The sequence below is a fragment of the Loxodonta africana genome, chromosome 6, assembly GCF_030014295.1.
Source record: "Loxodonta africana isolate mLoxAfr1 chromosome 6, mLoxAfr1.hap2, whole genome shotgun sequence".
NCBI classification, from domain to species: Eukaryota; Metazoa; Chordata; class Mammalia; order Proboscidea; family Elephantidae; genus Loxodonta; species Loxodonta africana.
In genome coordinates this window covers 87,944,328-87,960,219 of record NC_087347.1, presented here as the reverse complement: position 1 = coordinate 87,960,219, position 15,892 = coordinate 87,944,328, and the positions used below count along the sequence as shown (strand labels likewise).

The following is a 15,892-nucleotide window of genomic DNA, read 5'->3' as shown; positions in this document are numbered from 1 at the left end:
CAGGTGTGAGAACTCCCAGCCATCTTCCTGTCATAACAAGTATAGATAAATGTGATCCAAGGCTCTCTCCTTTCCAAGAGTCTTCTCCCCAAATAACTCTTACAAGGGCTGGCTATTATTTTTTCTGAACTAGAATATTTAAGGAGCCCTGGTGGGGCAGTGGTTAAGAGCTTAGCTGCTAACTGAAGGTCAGCAGTTCGAATTCATTAAGCACTCCTTGGAAACTCTATGGAGCAATTCTACTCTGTCCTGTAGAGTCACAATGAGTTGGAATTGACTCAACAGCAATTGGTAGAATATTTATACCAAGGTTTAAACATATGCTAGACATACAGAAGGGGGCCCTCCCACCCCTTCAAAAGAAGTTCTACAAGGACATAAAACTTTCTGGGCAAGGCTCTCTGTTGTCAGTTGCCATTGAGTCAGCCCCCAACTCATGGCAACCCCATTCACAATGGAACCAAACACTGCCCGGTCCTGTGCCATTCTCATGATTCGTTGTGGAATGGGCTGTGGTGATCTGTAGGGTTTTCAAGGGCTGATTTTCAGAAGCAGATCATAAATTTTTTCCTAGTCTCCCTTAGCATCACAGCAACATGCAAGCCTCCAATGGCAATATGAGTGGCAGCTGCACATGAGGTGCACTAGCCTGAAATCAAACTAGGGTCTTGGGCTCGGAAGGCAAAAATTCTACCACCAAAACACCAATGTCTTGTTCTTGTGTACCACTGAGTCAATTACAACTCATAGTGATCCCATAGGACAGCGCAGAACTGCCCCACAAGGATTCTTAGGCTGCAATCTTTACGTGAGCAGATTGCCAGGTTTTTTCTCCCATGAAGGCATTAATGGGTTTGAACCACCAAACTTTTGGTTAGAAGCCACGCGCTTAACCATTATACCACCAGGACTTTTTCCAATGCGTCATAACCATCCATAAATCCCTTACGAGGTAATAAACTCACGGGCTATCATTTCTTGAGGTTCCACATCATTCATACACAGAAGGAGCTGGGATGATGTGGGGGAAGGGAGCTGAACCTAGTAATGGTTCCTATTGTCCCAGTTATCCAGGAGATTTGAGTTGTAATACACCATATTACACTAGGATAACTGAGCATCCACAAGGTTCAGTTTTAATGAAACCAACAGATTAGGATAAACAGATCCTCATTGGTAATAAAGAAGAAGAGCTTCCAGAGGGTGGGTGTAGACTTTTTGTCAACTCCTTTGAGGGAGGAATATCTCCTGATACTTGACCAGTAACTATATAAAGAACCAGATAGCATTAGCCAAGAGAAACCACAAGCCTCCAAGGAAGGACACCATTGACACTTAGGCTACAGCTATGAAAGGCCTGGAAAAGAGGGCCTGCCTTTCAGAAACTGTGTATTTAGCAGAATACAGAGCCAGCAAGGAAAACATCATTACCATCAATGTCTTCCTCTCCTGAAATGGAAAATTTTTAACATCCTGAAAATTTTCCCATTGGAATCAGAGATGAATAATACAGCATACTAAGTTTTTTTCACCTCAGTAACTTGCGTCTTAGGTGAGAAGAATCAAGTGAGAGACTCTAACAACTGAGATAAAATGGTTAAAGAGGTAAGAGTCCAAAAATCAGCTCTATTGGTAGGTAGGACTGATAAATAATCTATCGCTCACATACACGCCACCTGTTCATTATCAGAATAGGCCAGCAGAGAAGTATTGATGCCCCTACTAAGGTATCAAAAATTATGGACTCATGGGGGCCCCAAATAAGCTTGGAGGAATAAAAAAGGCCTTCTAAACAATGCTAGATGCCCATCAAAGAGGGTACAGGTGTCAGCAAAGGAGTTCTCAATGTTTCTGAGTAAAAAAAAAAAAATTTTTTTTGAGGTTTCCTGTCTAAAATGCAGCCTGATATACTGAAGAGAAGTCTAAAACTTGAGGAAACCTGCTAAGAACTATAGAAAAAGTTTATTAAGCAAAAGATCAATAGCTGGCTCAGTAATGAAAATCAGCTTCAAACCACTACTACTGCAAGAGAGTGAGGAGGTAAAACAAATTCTAGTCACCTTGGAAAAAGACATAAAGACAAAAAGGGAGACCTGAAAAATGGGCAAACAGAGACACTCAGCCAACACCCTTATTCCCAGTTGTCTAATTCATCCATATTTGCTGTTATACTGGAAAAGACCCATGTTTGCAAAGTAGGCCTAGGCAACCAACATGCCTTGAATGGCCCCTGCATTTGGTCTAATAAGGCTACTGGCAACAAGGTCTCAGAACCACCCAGAAATGAATGATAAATGCAGTAGATTTAAAAAGTATGCCAGACACACACATACACAGACCCTAACTCTAATCCCATCTTTTTAGTGGAACCGGAAAAGCTTTCAAAGTGAATGAAAACATTAAACCAACCAGTAAAGATTCTTTAAATTGGAATATTAATCTTCAAGTCTACATGGATAGTTTTGTTTGGTTTTAGTATGTAATCTGTAGAAGGAGTCCCTGGTGGTACAGTGGTTAAGTGCTCAGCTGCTAAGCAAGGGGTCAGTGTTGAACCCACCAAGCTGCTCCATGGGAGAAAGATGTAGCAGTCTCCTTTCGTAAAGATTACAGCCTTAGAAACCTATGGAACAATTTTAGTCTGCCACACAGGGTTGCTGTGAGTCAGAACCAACTCGATGGCAACAGGTTTGGTTTGGTTTTAACGTGTAGAAGCACTAGACTCTAGAATAGAACCATAAGAAATGGCAACAATGAAATTAACTAGAAAGATGAGAAAATTGCATCTAGAAAGAATATAAACTAATTCCAAGTTTTAGATGAAAACTAAGAAGTTGAAAAGGTGTTTCTTTCTGAAGAAAAGCCATAATCTTTCTAAGATAAGTTTTGTTCAAATTTCTCATATACTAGTTCCAGAACGTTTTAAGGTATCAAGTTTATTTGAATATGTATCTGCTTATGTATCGGAGATTAATTTATTTTGGAAAATTAGGTGTACTGTTCCATCTAAGAAATTGGGAATAAAATTAGATGTAGGACTCATTTTAGGCTTCCTACTATTTGACAAGTAATCTTCTAACTTGAAAGATAAAAGAACTAAAAGAAAAAAGTCAGAAGGGACAAAGCAGATAAGACTTAGTTATACTACAGATACAATTACTTTAAAAAAGGAGGGGCTTAAAATTTAAAAAAAAACAAGGTTCAAAGAGGCCATATGTTTCTAACTAGAAGTAGAGATATTTTAAAATAAAAAAGTCATACATATTTGATTTTTATTATGGGCTATCACACTTTATTTTATCACACAGTCTTATAAATAGATACCCCAAATCACCAGGATTCAATAGGTACCTTGAAATGAAAGACAGAGTTGGTACTTTTCTACCCCCTTTAAATTTTCCACCTCACTTAGTTTTTGGTCCCTTGGAATTCCTTACTTTCTTACCAGTTCAGCAATGCCATGATAAAAACTTTAAAAATAGTTGATCTAATTATTTAACTTATTATTCAGTAGGTTATTCAAGGTATTTAGTCCACCATACTGCCAAAAAGGAAGTCCTCACTTTCTTCCACATTCTGTGCTCAGTAAACTACTCTCTTTTTGGTTTTAACCAAGTGGAAACTTATTTCTCAAAATACTTCCTCAAATCTAGCCTTTGTTGACGACTTAGACACCCCATAATCTTCTCAGTTCCTACTTAATTGTGAAGACTTATTAAGTTTAAATGAATATTAAGGCAGCTTGCCTCTGAGAGCTTTTTTTTTTTTTTTTTTAAGGATTCCATGAGCTATTCTTTGTCAATTTTCTCAAAATTGCTGGTTCTTTCAAATTCCCTATGCATCAAATATTCTCATATGCACCCCCGAGAAATTTAAAGGGAGCTTCCAATTAGTCTTCTTTTTATTTCCAGAAATTACTTCCCTGGTGTTCCTAAACAACATTCTCATCAGAGTGACCCATTACATCTCTAAGGAAAGAGACATACAGTCTCTTTCCTTATTGAGTCCACAAGTTTAATTCAGTATTATTTTGCGCTTGTGATATTATATATCCTCCTAGGGAAGCTTAGAATTAGGTCAAAAGATCTGCCTATACTTATATTGCTTTCCATTTCCTGAGTCACGTGATTCTATCAAGTCAACAAAATTAGCACCTCACTGATCCATGAAAAGATAGGTAAACACTGTTCTCCTAACTCATCTTGAATCTCAGAATTTACACCTTTAAGAGTCATCTCAAAAATGATGACTGAACCAAATACCTTGCAGGACTGAGTTACCGGGCTTGAGGGCTAGGGACCATAGTCTCAGGGGACATCCAGGTCAATTCGTATAACACAGTCCTAAAACCTACTGAGGTGAGTAGCGAGTGGCCATCTAAGATACAACTATTGGTCTCTTTCCATTGAAGCAAAGGAGAGTGAAGAAAACCAAAGACTCAAGGAACCAACTAGCCCAAAGGACTAATGGACCAGAGAAACCACAGCCTCCACTACCCTGAGACCAGAAGAACAAGATTGTGCCTGGCTACCACTACTAACCACTCTGACCAGGACCACAAAAGAAGGTCACAGTTAGAGAGGGAAAAAGATGTAGAACAAAATTCATATTCATAAAAAATACCAGACTTACTGGTCTGAGAGAGACTGGAGGAGTCCCTGATACTACAGTCCTTGGACACCTTTCTAACTTGGAACTGAAGTCACTCTCAGAGATCACCTGTCAGCTGAATAACAGGCAGGCATATAAAATAAACAATAACACCCATAAGGAAAGTGCTCCTTAGAACAATCATCTATATGAGTCCAAAAGGGCAACATCATCCCAAAAATAAAAATGAGGAGGAAAGGGCAAGAAAACTGGAGAAATGAAAATGGGGAACTCAGGATGGTAATGGGGAGAGTACCGATACATTGTGGGTTTTGCAATCAATGTCACGGAACAATTTGTACGTAACTTATGGAACGGGAAACGAATTTGCTCTGTAAACCTTCACCTAAAGCACAATTTAAAAAAAGGAATATAAAGGAAAGAAGGTGCAAAACCTCTGAGACGGATTTGACTCCTCTCCCCCCAGCAATTCTTCACCCCAGGGTTTCTCACTGCTTTCTCCCTCTCTGTTCCCTTGTCACCACTTGGTCCTGGGCCTTGGTACTTACAGCTCCACAGGAACATGAAGATTTATGAAGCAGCTACACTGTGACAGACCCCGTGGAATGCCCTGAATGGGGTATGAGCTGGATGAAACCACCCTTAAGTGTAGCTTTGAAATTATCATTTCTCTGCTCACTTCCCAATGCCTTTGAATTAGAGCTCAGATTCCACAGCTAGTGACTGGAGTGACTAGTTCTCTTCCCAAGTATACCTCTTGTACTTTCCAAGCCCTGGGACTTCAACTCATGCTGTGTCTCTTACCTGGATTTGTTCTGCCTTTCCAAACTCTCTCTGCCCTTTAAGGCACAGCTCAAAATCAACTTCTCCATGAAACCGTCCTGATTCTAGCAGTAGGAAGTGAGCTTATCTTCTGCTAAACTCCTAGAGCTCTTGGTTTCAACCGTAACTGACTGGTATGGTGGTTATTTGTGAATGTGTCAGGGATATAGCTTCATCTTAAACTTTTTATGAGTCACAAGGAGCCTATTCACACAGGGAGTGAGGAGTCTTCTGTGAAATAAATAATTCTAAGAAGAACTAGGCTTGACTTAATAATAAGGCCTTGGCAATAAGGGGTGGAGGGTACCTGTAACTCATGAATCTCCTTTTCTAGATCTTGAGCACCTTGAAGGCAGAGACATGAATGACTAGCCAAGTGAAGTCTGTGGTCTACAGTGTAGTGTTTGACAGCAGTGGATATTTAATAAGTTTTCGTAAGAATATTTACTGTCCCCTCCTTAGAGTCAATCTGACTGTATTTCAGACTTTAATGCTGAAAAAATTAAGTTGTAACCAAAAAACTTTCTTTTCATATGTGTGGATCTCTAGTGTGGAGTTATTGAAAGGGCTCCACAAATTCTTATTAGGTCAAGATTTACTGTAGACTCAATACATAAAATGCTTTGCACATATATATAATAATACTTTAAAATACGTTAATATACTGTTATGGGTAATAAAAGAAATAGACTTACTAAAAAATGCTGACTGAAATGCCTGTAGTCTTCTTTCTCAGACTTGTAAAGTATAAAGTGTTAAATATATAAAATAATAAGTTAGTACAAAATTACTACGTGTCTGTCACTTTGTCGTACTGTGGGGGCTTCTGTATTGCTGTGATGCTGGAAGCTATGCCACCGGTATTCAGATACCAGCAGGGTCACCCATGGAGGACAGGTTTCAGCTGAGCTTCCAGACTAAGACAGACTAGGACGAAGGACCCGGCAGTCTACTTGTGAAAAGCATTAGCCAGTGAAAACCTTATGAATAGCAGCGGAACACTGACTGATATAGTGCTGGAAGATGAGCCCCCCAAGTTAGAAGGCACTCAAAAGATGACTGGGGAACAGCTGCCTCCTCAAAGTAGAGTCAACCTTAATGATATGGATGGAGTAAAGCTTTCGGGACCTTCATTTGCTGATGTGGCACTACCCAAAATGAGAAGACACAGCTGCAAACATCCATTAATAATCGGAACCTGGAATGTATGAAGTATGAATCTAGGAAAATTGGAAATCGCCAAAAATGAAATGGAATGCATAAACATCGATATCCTAGGCATTAGTGAGCTGAAATGGTCTGGTATTGGCCATTTTGAATCGGAGAATCATATAGTCTACTATGCTGGGAATGACAACTCGAAGGGGAATAGTGTTGCATTCATTGTCAAAAAGAACGTTTCAAGGTCTATCCGGAAGTACAACGCTGTCAGTGATAGAATAATATCCATACGGCTACAAGGAAGACTAGTTAATATGACTATTATTCAAATTTACGCACCAACTACTAGGGCCAAAGATGAAGAAATAGAAGATTTTTATCAGCTGCTGCAGTCTGAAATTGATCGAACATGCAATCAAGATGCATTGATAATTACTGGCAATTGGAATGCAAAAGTTGGAAACAAAAAAGAAGGATCAGTAGTTGGAAACTATGGCCTTGGTGATAGAAACAATGCTGGAGATCACATGATAGAATTTTGCAAGACCAACGACTTCTTCATTGCAAATACCTTTCTTTCACCAACAATAAACGGTGACTATACACATGGACCTCACCAGATGGAACACACACGAAGCAAATTGACTATATCTGTGGAAAGAGACAACGGAAAAGCTCAGTATCATCAGTCACAACAAGGCCAGGGGCCAACCGTGGAACAGACCATCAATTGCTCATATGCAAGTTCAAGCTGAAACTGAAGAAAATCAGAGCAAGTCCACGAGAGCCAAAATATGATTTTGAGTATATCCCACCTGAATTTAGAGGCCATCTCAAGAATAGATTTGACACATTGAACAACAGTGACCAAAGACCAGATGAGTTGTGGAATGACACTGAGGACATCATCCATGAAGAAAGCAAGAGGTCACTGAAAAGACAGGAAAGAAAGAAAAGACCAAGATGGATGTCAGAGGAGACTCTGAAACTTGCTCTTGAGCGTCAAGCAGCTAAAACAAAAGGAAGAATTGATGAAGTAAAAGAACTGAACAGAAGATTTCAAAGGGTGTCTCGAGAAGACAAAGTATTATAACGACATGTGCAAAGAGCTCGAGATGGAAAACCAAAAGGGAAGAACATGCTCGGTGTTTCTTAAGCTAAAAGAACTGAAGAAAAAATTCAAGCCTTGAGTTGCAATAGTGATGGATTCCATGGGAAAAATATTAAGCGAGGCAGGAAACCTCAAAAGAAGATGGAAAGAATACACAGAGTCATTATACCAAAAAGAATTAGTCGATATTCAACCATTTCAAGAGGTGGCATATGATCAGCAACCGATGGTACTGAAGGAAGAAGTCCAAGCTGCTCTGAAGGCATTGACAAAAAACAAGGCTCCAGGAATTGATGGAATATCAATTGAGATGTTTCAACAAACACATGCAGCGCTGGAGGTGCTCACTCGTCTATGCCAAGAAATATGGAAGAGAGCTTCCTGGCCAACTGACTGGAAGAGATCCATATTTATGTCTATTCCCAAGAAAGGTGATCCGACCGAATGTGGAAATTATAGAACAATGTCATTAACAACACACGCAAGCAAAATTTTGCTTAAGATTATTCAAAAACGGCTGCAGCAGTATATTGACAGGGAACTGCCAGAAATTCAGGCCAGTTTCAGAAGAGGACGTGGAACCAGGGATATCATTGCTGATGTCAGATGGATCCTGGCTGAAAGCAGAGAATACCAGAAGGATGTTTACCTGTGTTTTATTGACTATGCAAAGGCATTTGACTCTGTGCATCATAACAAACTATGGATAACACTGCAAAGAATGGGAATTCCAGAACACTTAATTGTGCTCATGAGGAACCTTTACATAGATCAAGAGGCAGTTGTTCGGACAGAACAAAGGCATACTGAGCGGTTTAAAGTAAGGAAAGGTGAGCGTCAGGGTTGTATTCTTTCACCATACCTATTTAATCTGTATGCTGAACAAATAATCCGAGAAGCTGGACTATATGAAGAAGAACGGGGAATCAGGATTGGAGGAAGACTCATCAACAACCTGCATTATGCAGATGACACAAACTTGCTTGCTGAAAGTGAAGAGGACTTGAGGCACTTACTGATGAAGATCAAAGACCACAGCCTTCAGTATGGATTACACCTCAACATAAAGAAAACAAAAATCCTCACAACTGGACCAATGACCAACATCATGATAAATGGAGAAAAGATTGAAGTTGTCAAGGTTTTCATTTTACTTGGATCCACAATCAACAGCCATGGAAGCAGCATCCAACAAATCAAAAGATGCATTGCATTGCGTAAATCTGCTGCAACAGACCTCTTCAAAGTGTTGAAGAGCAAAGATGTCACCTTGAAGACTAAGGTGTGCCTGACCCAAGCCATGGTGTTTTCAATCACATCATATGCATGTGAAAGCTAGACAATGAATAAGGAAGACCGAAGAAGAGTTGACACCTTTGAATTGCGGTGTTAACGAAAAATATTAAATATACCACGGACTGCCAAAAGAATGAACAAATCTGTCTTGGAAGAAGTGTGGCCAGAATGCTCCTTAGAGGCAAGGATGGCGAGACTGCGTCTTACATACTTTGGACATGTTGTCAGGAGGGATCAGTCCCTGGAGAAGGACATCATGCTTGGCAGAGTGCAGGGTCAGCGGAAAAGAGGAAGACCCTCAACGAGGTGGATTGACACAGTGGCTGCAACAATGAGCTCAAGCATAACAACGATTGTTAGCATGGCTCAGGACCGGGCAGTGTTTCACTCTGTTGTGCATAGGGTCGCTATGAGTCGGAACCGACTCGATGGCACCTAACAACAACAAAATTACTAAAAAGAATATATGGACGTGTTTTCCAGTTAGCAATAATTAAGAGTGATTTTATTTTATAATGCAAAAAAAAAAAAAGGTAATTAAAAACCAAATATCTTTAAAATGTCCAGAAATACACTAATCACTTGTGAAAATGTTCTCACTTATCCTTTTACGATGGCATCCCTAGGGACTGAAAAATCCAAATTCAATGACCATGCTTTACAAATTACAGCAAAATTGGCATTACGAACCAGTATTTTCAATTATTTGTTTTTAAATTCTCTTTAAATATACATGTTCTTACATATAATAGGGTTTTTTTTTTTGTTTATTTCCTTTTTAAGAAAAATATCTAGTATGTGGTGAGGCTAGCATTCATTCAGCCTAATCTTTTATATATTCTATACCTATAAAGAATAAAAATTAATGATCGAAGTCCTTCATCAGGTCCCTTTTCCTTACAGGTGTCTTCCCTGGTCATTCTAGTGCTCCTTCCCTTAGTGTCAACTTACAGTATTTTACTTGTTTATATTACGCGTTTAGCAATTAATCTTACATTCCTTTCAACCTGTCTGGTGTTTCTAAATTACTGTTACACATTTAAGATTTGATTACGCTTTGTTTACTAAACTAGATTAGGTGCTCAAATTATCAAATCAAGACCCATATTTAATATTTGTTTGTACTCTGTTTTCTAAACTAGATTAGTAGTAGTAGCTCAAATGCCAAATCAGGACTCAGTAGCCCTCTACCATCTTCAAATCATCAAAAAATAATTCAGTTTTATACTTGCACAAATACATTACATAAAAATTTCAACAAGAAAGGTTAAGAGACAGCATCCTGGAAAAAATTAATGAGAATACTCATTTCCAGGGCACTGTAATTAATCAAAAGTATAATAGCTCTAATTCACCGGAATTATTAAAAACAGCGATAAGATACTTTTAGCAAAAAATGTTCTGATTGACTAGACATTTTTCTTTTTCCCCAACTGAATGAAAAACCAGGTATTGTCCAAATCAAAAAAAAAAAAAAAAAGACAAAATAGGTAAGCAAAACACATTTAACATATATACTAATTATTTTATATTAAAGTAGAAATCTTTCAGATATGTAATTCCAATTTTAAGCAGAACTACTAAAATACAAAATTACAAAGATAATGTAGATACAGTAAAAAGGGTGTTTTGGAGGCCAACCAAATTTATGTTAATTTAAAAAGCTCATGTAATGAGTCTAAACCAAACCTATTGCCCTTGAGTCAATTCCAGCTCATAGTGACCCTATGGGACAGACCAGAATTGCCCCATGGGGTTTTCAAGACTAAATCTTTGCAGAAACCAGACTGCCACATCTTTCTTCTGTGGACTGGCTGGTGGGTTTGAACTGCAGATCTTTTGGTTAGCATGTTATCCACTGCACTATCAGGGGCATGCAAATAAGTTATACTTTAGAGAGGTTTTTAAGGCATGAGAAAGGAATAAGTAGGATGAATAAATAATTTTTCTTCCTTTGAAAAATACCATAAGATTTTTAGAAACATATTGAAACAGCAGAACAGAAATATAAAGACTAGGTAAATTTCCTCAGAAAACAGCCAGAAAGGGGAAGGAAAGAGAAAAAAGTCTCTAAGAAGACAAAATGGATGAGCTAAAACCCATATTTTTCATTATCCTGAAAACCCTTAGTTTGAGTTTTTATAATTTACACGTTTCCAACAAGCTTGGTTTTGTGATTCCCAAGGTCCCAGCATATTAGAAAGAGAGATAAAGATGATGACGATAGCAGCTGTAATTTTCTGAGCACTTGTTAAGCACTATACGTGAGGATGGTAGCCAGGCGCGCAGGGAGTGTTTGTAATAGGTACTGAAAGCTATGTCAAAATTCAAAAAAAAGACCAACAAATGACTTGACTGTGTGATCAAGAATCTACAAACCTCATGCCCCAATCATATCACTGTGTTACAACGCAGAATGATAACTAATGTTCAAAAAGATAAGTCCTTGATACCTCAAACAAAAATTTCAAAAGTTTACAAAGCTGAAAAGTTCACAAACTTACAAAATTTTAAAAGTTTTGTTGCTAAAAGGCGTATGTATGGCACAATGAAAGGAGAAAGAGCACTGGAATCCAAGAACCTGGATTTTAATACAGACCCATCATCTAATATATCCATGACCTTAGACAATTTCAATCTCCCTGAGACTTAGTTTCGCTAAATGTAAAATAGAGTACTAGTTAGCTTACAGCACAATGGGGGATCAAATAACATATATAAAGCATCCAGTACAACTTATGAATATAGTAGCCACTAAAATATTCAGAAACTTGACCACGCAGAATAATTTGTTCTTTGATATAAATGATTTTACTAGTTTTTAAATGTTATTAACAACTTCTTAGATGTTTAGATGCTACTCGGTAGTAAGTAAACATGTAAAGTAGACAATGTTGAGAATCATTTAAAGAGATAGTGAATGCTCTCCAATATCATCACAAACCACCTCTTTACCTGAACAAATCCAATTCATTCTTCAATCTCAATTTAGCTGGCATCTCCTCTGGAAAGCCTTCCCTAATCATCCACAAGTAACTGCTTTCTCTTATTCCACTTCGCCACCTGCCACTGCCCCATTTCTTTGTTCCTCTTTGGAGCAAAACTTCTCTAAAAGGATTAACTCCAAGAGTTGTCTCCAATTTCACTTCTCCCAGTTTCTCGTAAACTTACTGCAATCACACTTTCATTGTCTCCACTTCATTCCAACTGATCTTGCCATGGTCACCAGTCTTAAGTCCAATGGTGAATTCTTGGCCCTTATCTCACCTCATCTATTAGGTGTTTCAAAGTGGTCAATTAATCTCTCCTCCTTAAAACACCTTCTTGACTTGGTTCCTAAGATACTACAGGCACTTGGATTTTATTCAATGCAGTGGTCATTCTTTTTCAATATCCTTTGTTCATTCCTCTTCTTAATGTTGAAGTCTCAGCTTTTGGTCTTTCTGTTCTCTTGGTGTTCCCATCTAGTCTCATGGAATTAACATTCTATCTCAAAGTCCAAATCTCCCAAATCTGTATCGACAATGCAGACCTTTCTCTCAAATTTTAGATTATATATCCACATTTTTACTTGCATATCTATCAGACACTTCAACCTAACACATGCAAAAGCAAATCCTGATTCCCTATCCTCTCCCAAACCTACTTCATCTGAAAAATCTTTCCTACCTCACAGCTGATGGCAATACCATCCTTCCAGCTGCTCAGCCAAAAGCCTTGGAATCATCCTTTTTCTTCTTTTTCTCATATCCCACATCTAGTTCATCAGGAAATCTTTTTGGTTGTACCTTGAAAACATCCAGAATTTGACTGCTACCACCCTTACCCCACTAGCTTCTGTCACCTAGATTATTGTAAGAGCCTTCTAACTGGTGCCCACAGAAACTGGAGTGATTCTTTAAAAATACAAGCCAACATGATAAATGTAATTAATGTCACTGAAAAAAAAAAATACATGTAAAAAACTGTTGAAATGGCAAATATTTTGTTATATATATATATCTACAGATATATATAGGTACATATACAGGCACATATCTATCTAGCTATATTTATCTATACACTTTTTTTTTTTTATATTTAACAAAAAACAAACTAGCAAACAACCAAAAAAACCATGCAAGCCAAATCTACGTAAAGCCCTGCAACGGCTCCTCAAAGTCCCTATAGTGGTCTATAAAGATCCTATATAATATGACCTTCTCCCTCATTACCTCTGACTATACCTGCTCCTATTCTCACCCTCCTTCACTCTGCTCCAACCACACTGGCCTCTGTTCATTTCCCTGAATGCACTAGGCATCCATGCTCCTGCCTCACACACACCCTCTGCCCGAAAGATTTGTGTCGAAGATATCCACATAGCTAACTTCCTCAGTCTGCTGAAATATCGCCTTCTCTGCGATCACACCACCATCACATCCTTCTTAATCTACTCTTATTTTTCTTTCTTCCATAACACCTTCTGACATGCTGTATACTTTACATATTTATTACTCTTATTGCTCATCTCCACCCCTAATATTAAGTTACATAGGGGCAAGGACCTTTAAAAGTTCTGTCCCACCTAGAACAGCACACAAAAAAAAGTGCAAAATAAATACATAAATAAAAGAATATATTAGGTACCTCTCCTTTGTGCAACCTTCAGCATCCTGTTGTTACCTGTTTTATCAGTTATCATATTTAACTATTTTTGTTGTTCTTACCTGCTGTCGAGTCAGCCCCCGACTCATGGTGACACCAGTTTTAGAGAGTAGAAGTGCCCCATAGAGTTTTCTTGTCTGTAATCTTTATGCAAGCAGTTCATCAGGCCTTTCTCTGCAGACCCGCTGGGTAAATGTGAACTGCCAATCTTTAGGTTAGCAGTTGCTTGAAAACTGCTTGTACCACCCAGGCTCCTACTGTTAATCTGCCTCTGAGACAAGGGATTTTGTTTTGCTTTCCACTGTTACCCCCAGTCCTCCGTTACAGTGTCTGACACTTAGTAGGTAATCTGTAATATTTGATAAACTGATGAAGAATAGGGCCAAGTAAATCAAAGATATAAGCACTTGTTATTATCTCCAAAATATAAACACAATGGTTAAGGCCATGACACTGGCAACTGAGTTCTTGATTCTGGATTCTGTTAGAGATTTTAGTTCTGGCTCTGGCATTTGTTGGGAAACCCTGGTGGTGTAGTGGTTAAATGCTACAGCTGCTAACCAAAGGGTTGACAGTTCAAATCCACCAGGTGCTCCTTGGAAACTCTATGGGGCAGTTCTACTCTGTCCTATAGGGTTGCTATGGGTCGGAATCGACTCAACAGCACTGGGTTTTTGTTTTTTTCTGGCATTTGTTAGTTAAAGGCAGGGCTTTGAACTGGTTCGTTCTGGTTCAAACCCCTGCTGAAAATTTGCCTTTCCTCCATGATATACTGAATCGGAATCTACATTTTTAACAAAACTGGCAGGTGATTCTTATGTACAATAAATTTAGTGGTTCTCAGAATTGGCCCCTAACCAGCAGTATTAGCATTGCCTGGGAACTCGTTAGAAATGCAAATTATCAGCAGAGGTTCCAACCAAAAGGAACTCTTTAAAGCCCTGGTTAAAGGACGTTGATCGAGTTAGTTATTTAAGTTCTCTAGAACTATTTCCTTATCAGTAAAATAAGGATAGTAATAGTACCTGCACCTCATGGGATTATCATGAATATCAAGTATGATACAAGTAAAGCCATTAACTCAGTGGTTTGAACATACTAAGCAATGAATAAATGACATCTATTTTTTATTATGTTATCATAAATCAAGTGTCACTATTATAAATTTTACTTTGATAACTTGACTCGAGTATTCACAAAATATAATTTTCAGAATCTCCTTAGACTACACCAATAATTTATATTAAAAATTACTGAGTTACCTAAAATAACCTTGGGAAACATTTTGCAAAAGAAGGTACCTTATTTCTCTCAACAAAAGTGGAATTCTATTTATATTATCCCATATTTTTAAATATTTCTGTTAGCTTCAATAACCTTCTTTAGTAGCTGCTTTTAAAAAAAGCTTTTAAGATTTAATAATTTCTTATGTTTCTTTTATATAACCAAAATATCTAGTGCTAGAGTTTAGATCACCAAGTTTTATTAGCTCTATAATATATATACACACATTCTTCCCTCTACGAGGAATATTTTCATGTTAAGGAATAAAACTTTTGAGAAGAAGTTAAATAATTTAAGTATATTTGTGATTCTTTACTAAATCACCTCAAACCTTCCTGCTTCTCATTTTAGTCATGTATCCTACAATATGTGTAACCTTTAGTAATGTTATATTAAGGATTGAGCAAAACTAAGAGTTCTGTTCAAATTAAAAGGCCAATGTAATACTGTGTGTTTTAAAGCTGTAACAGTTTTCTATTATTTCCCTGTCTAACATGACTCCTAAAAATTTTCTTGTTTTTTCTGCAGTCAGTTCTCCATTTCATAAAATACTTGTTAAACTCATTTTCTTTATGCTTTGTACCATCATAAAGAAATAAACATACACCTTTTATCTAACACTCATGTGGACAGTAGACAAGAAAACTGAGGTAAGCAGTTTAAATGACTGTCCCACAATCACAGATAGACAGCCAGCTTCAGGATTAAAACTAAGAAGCTCATGACTCCCTTCTTATATTCTGAATCCTTAACAGTGCTTTTATATCACGAAGATCTCTTAACTAATTTAAGAAAAACAATTTAATAATTAAAATAATTATCAACATATTATGAAAATACTTGCAAAGAGAATTATGAAATTTATTAATGCCTCAAAATAAAATTAGTGTTTATCTGAATAGTCCCTGAAAAAATTAATCTGAATTACTACATAGGTGATTTTTTAAATTTTGCTTGAAGTAC

At 37.7% G+C, this 15,892-nt stretch overlaps 1 protein-coding gene across 22 annotated transcripts in view; it reads right to left on the bottom strand.

Moving 5' to 3' along the window:
- Window positions 1–15,892, bottom strand: part of BAZ2B (bromodomain adjacent to zinc finger domain 2B) — a 463,153-nt gene that overhangs the window by 191,784 nt on the left and 255,477 nt on the right. The gene's annotated exons all lie outside the window — the stretch shown is intronic.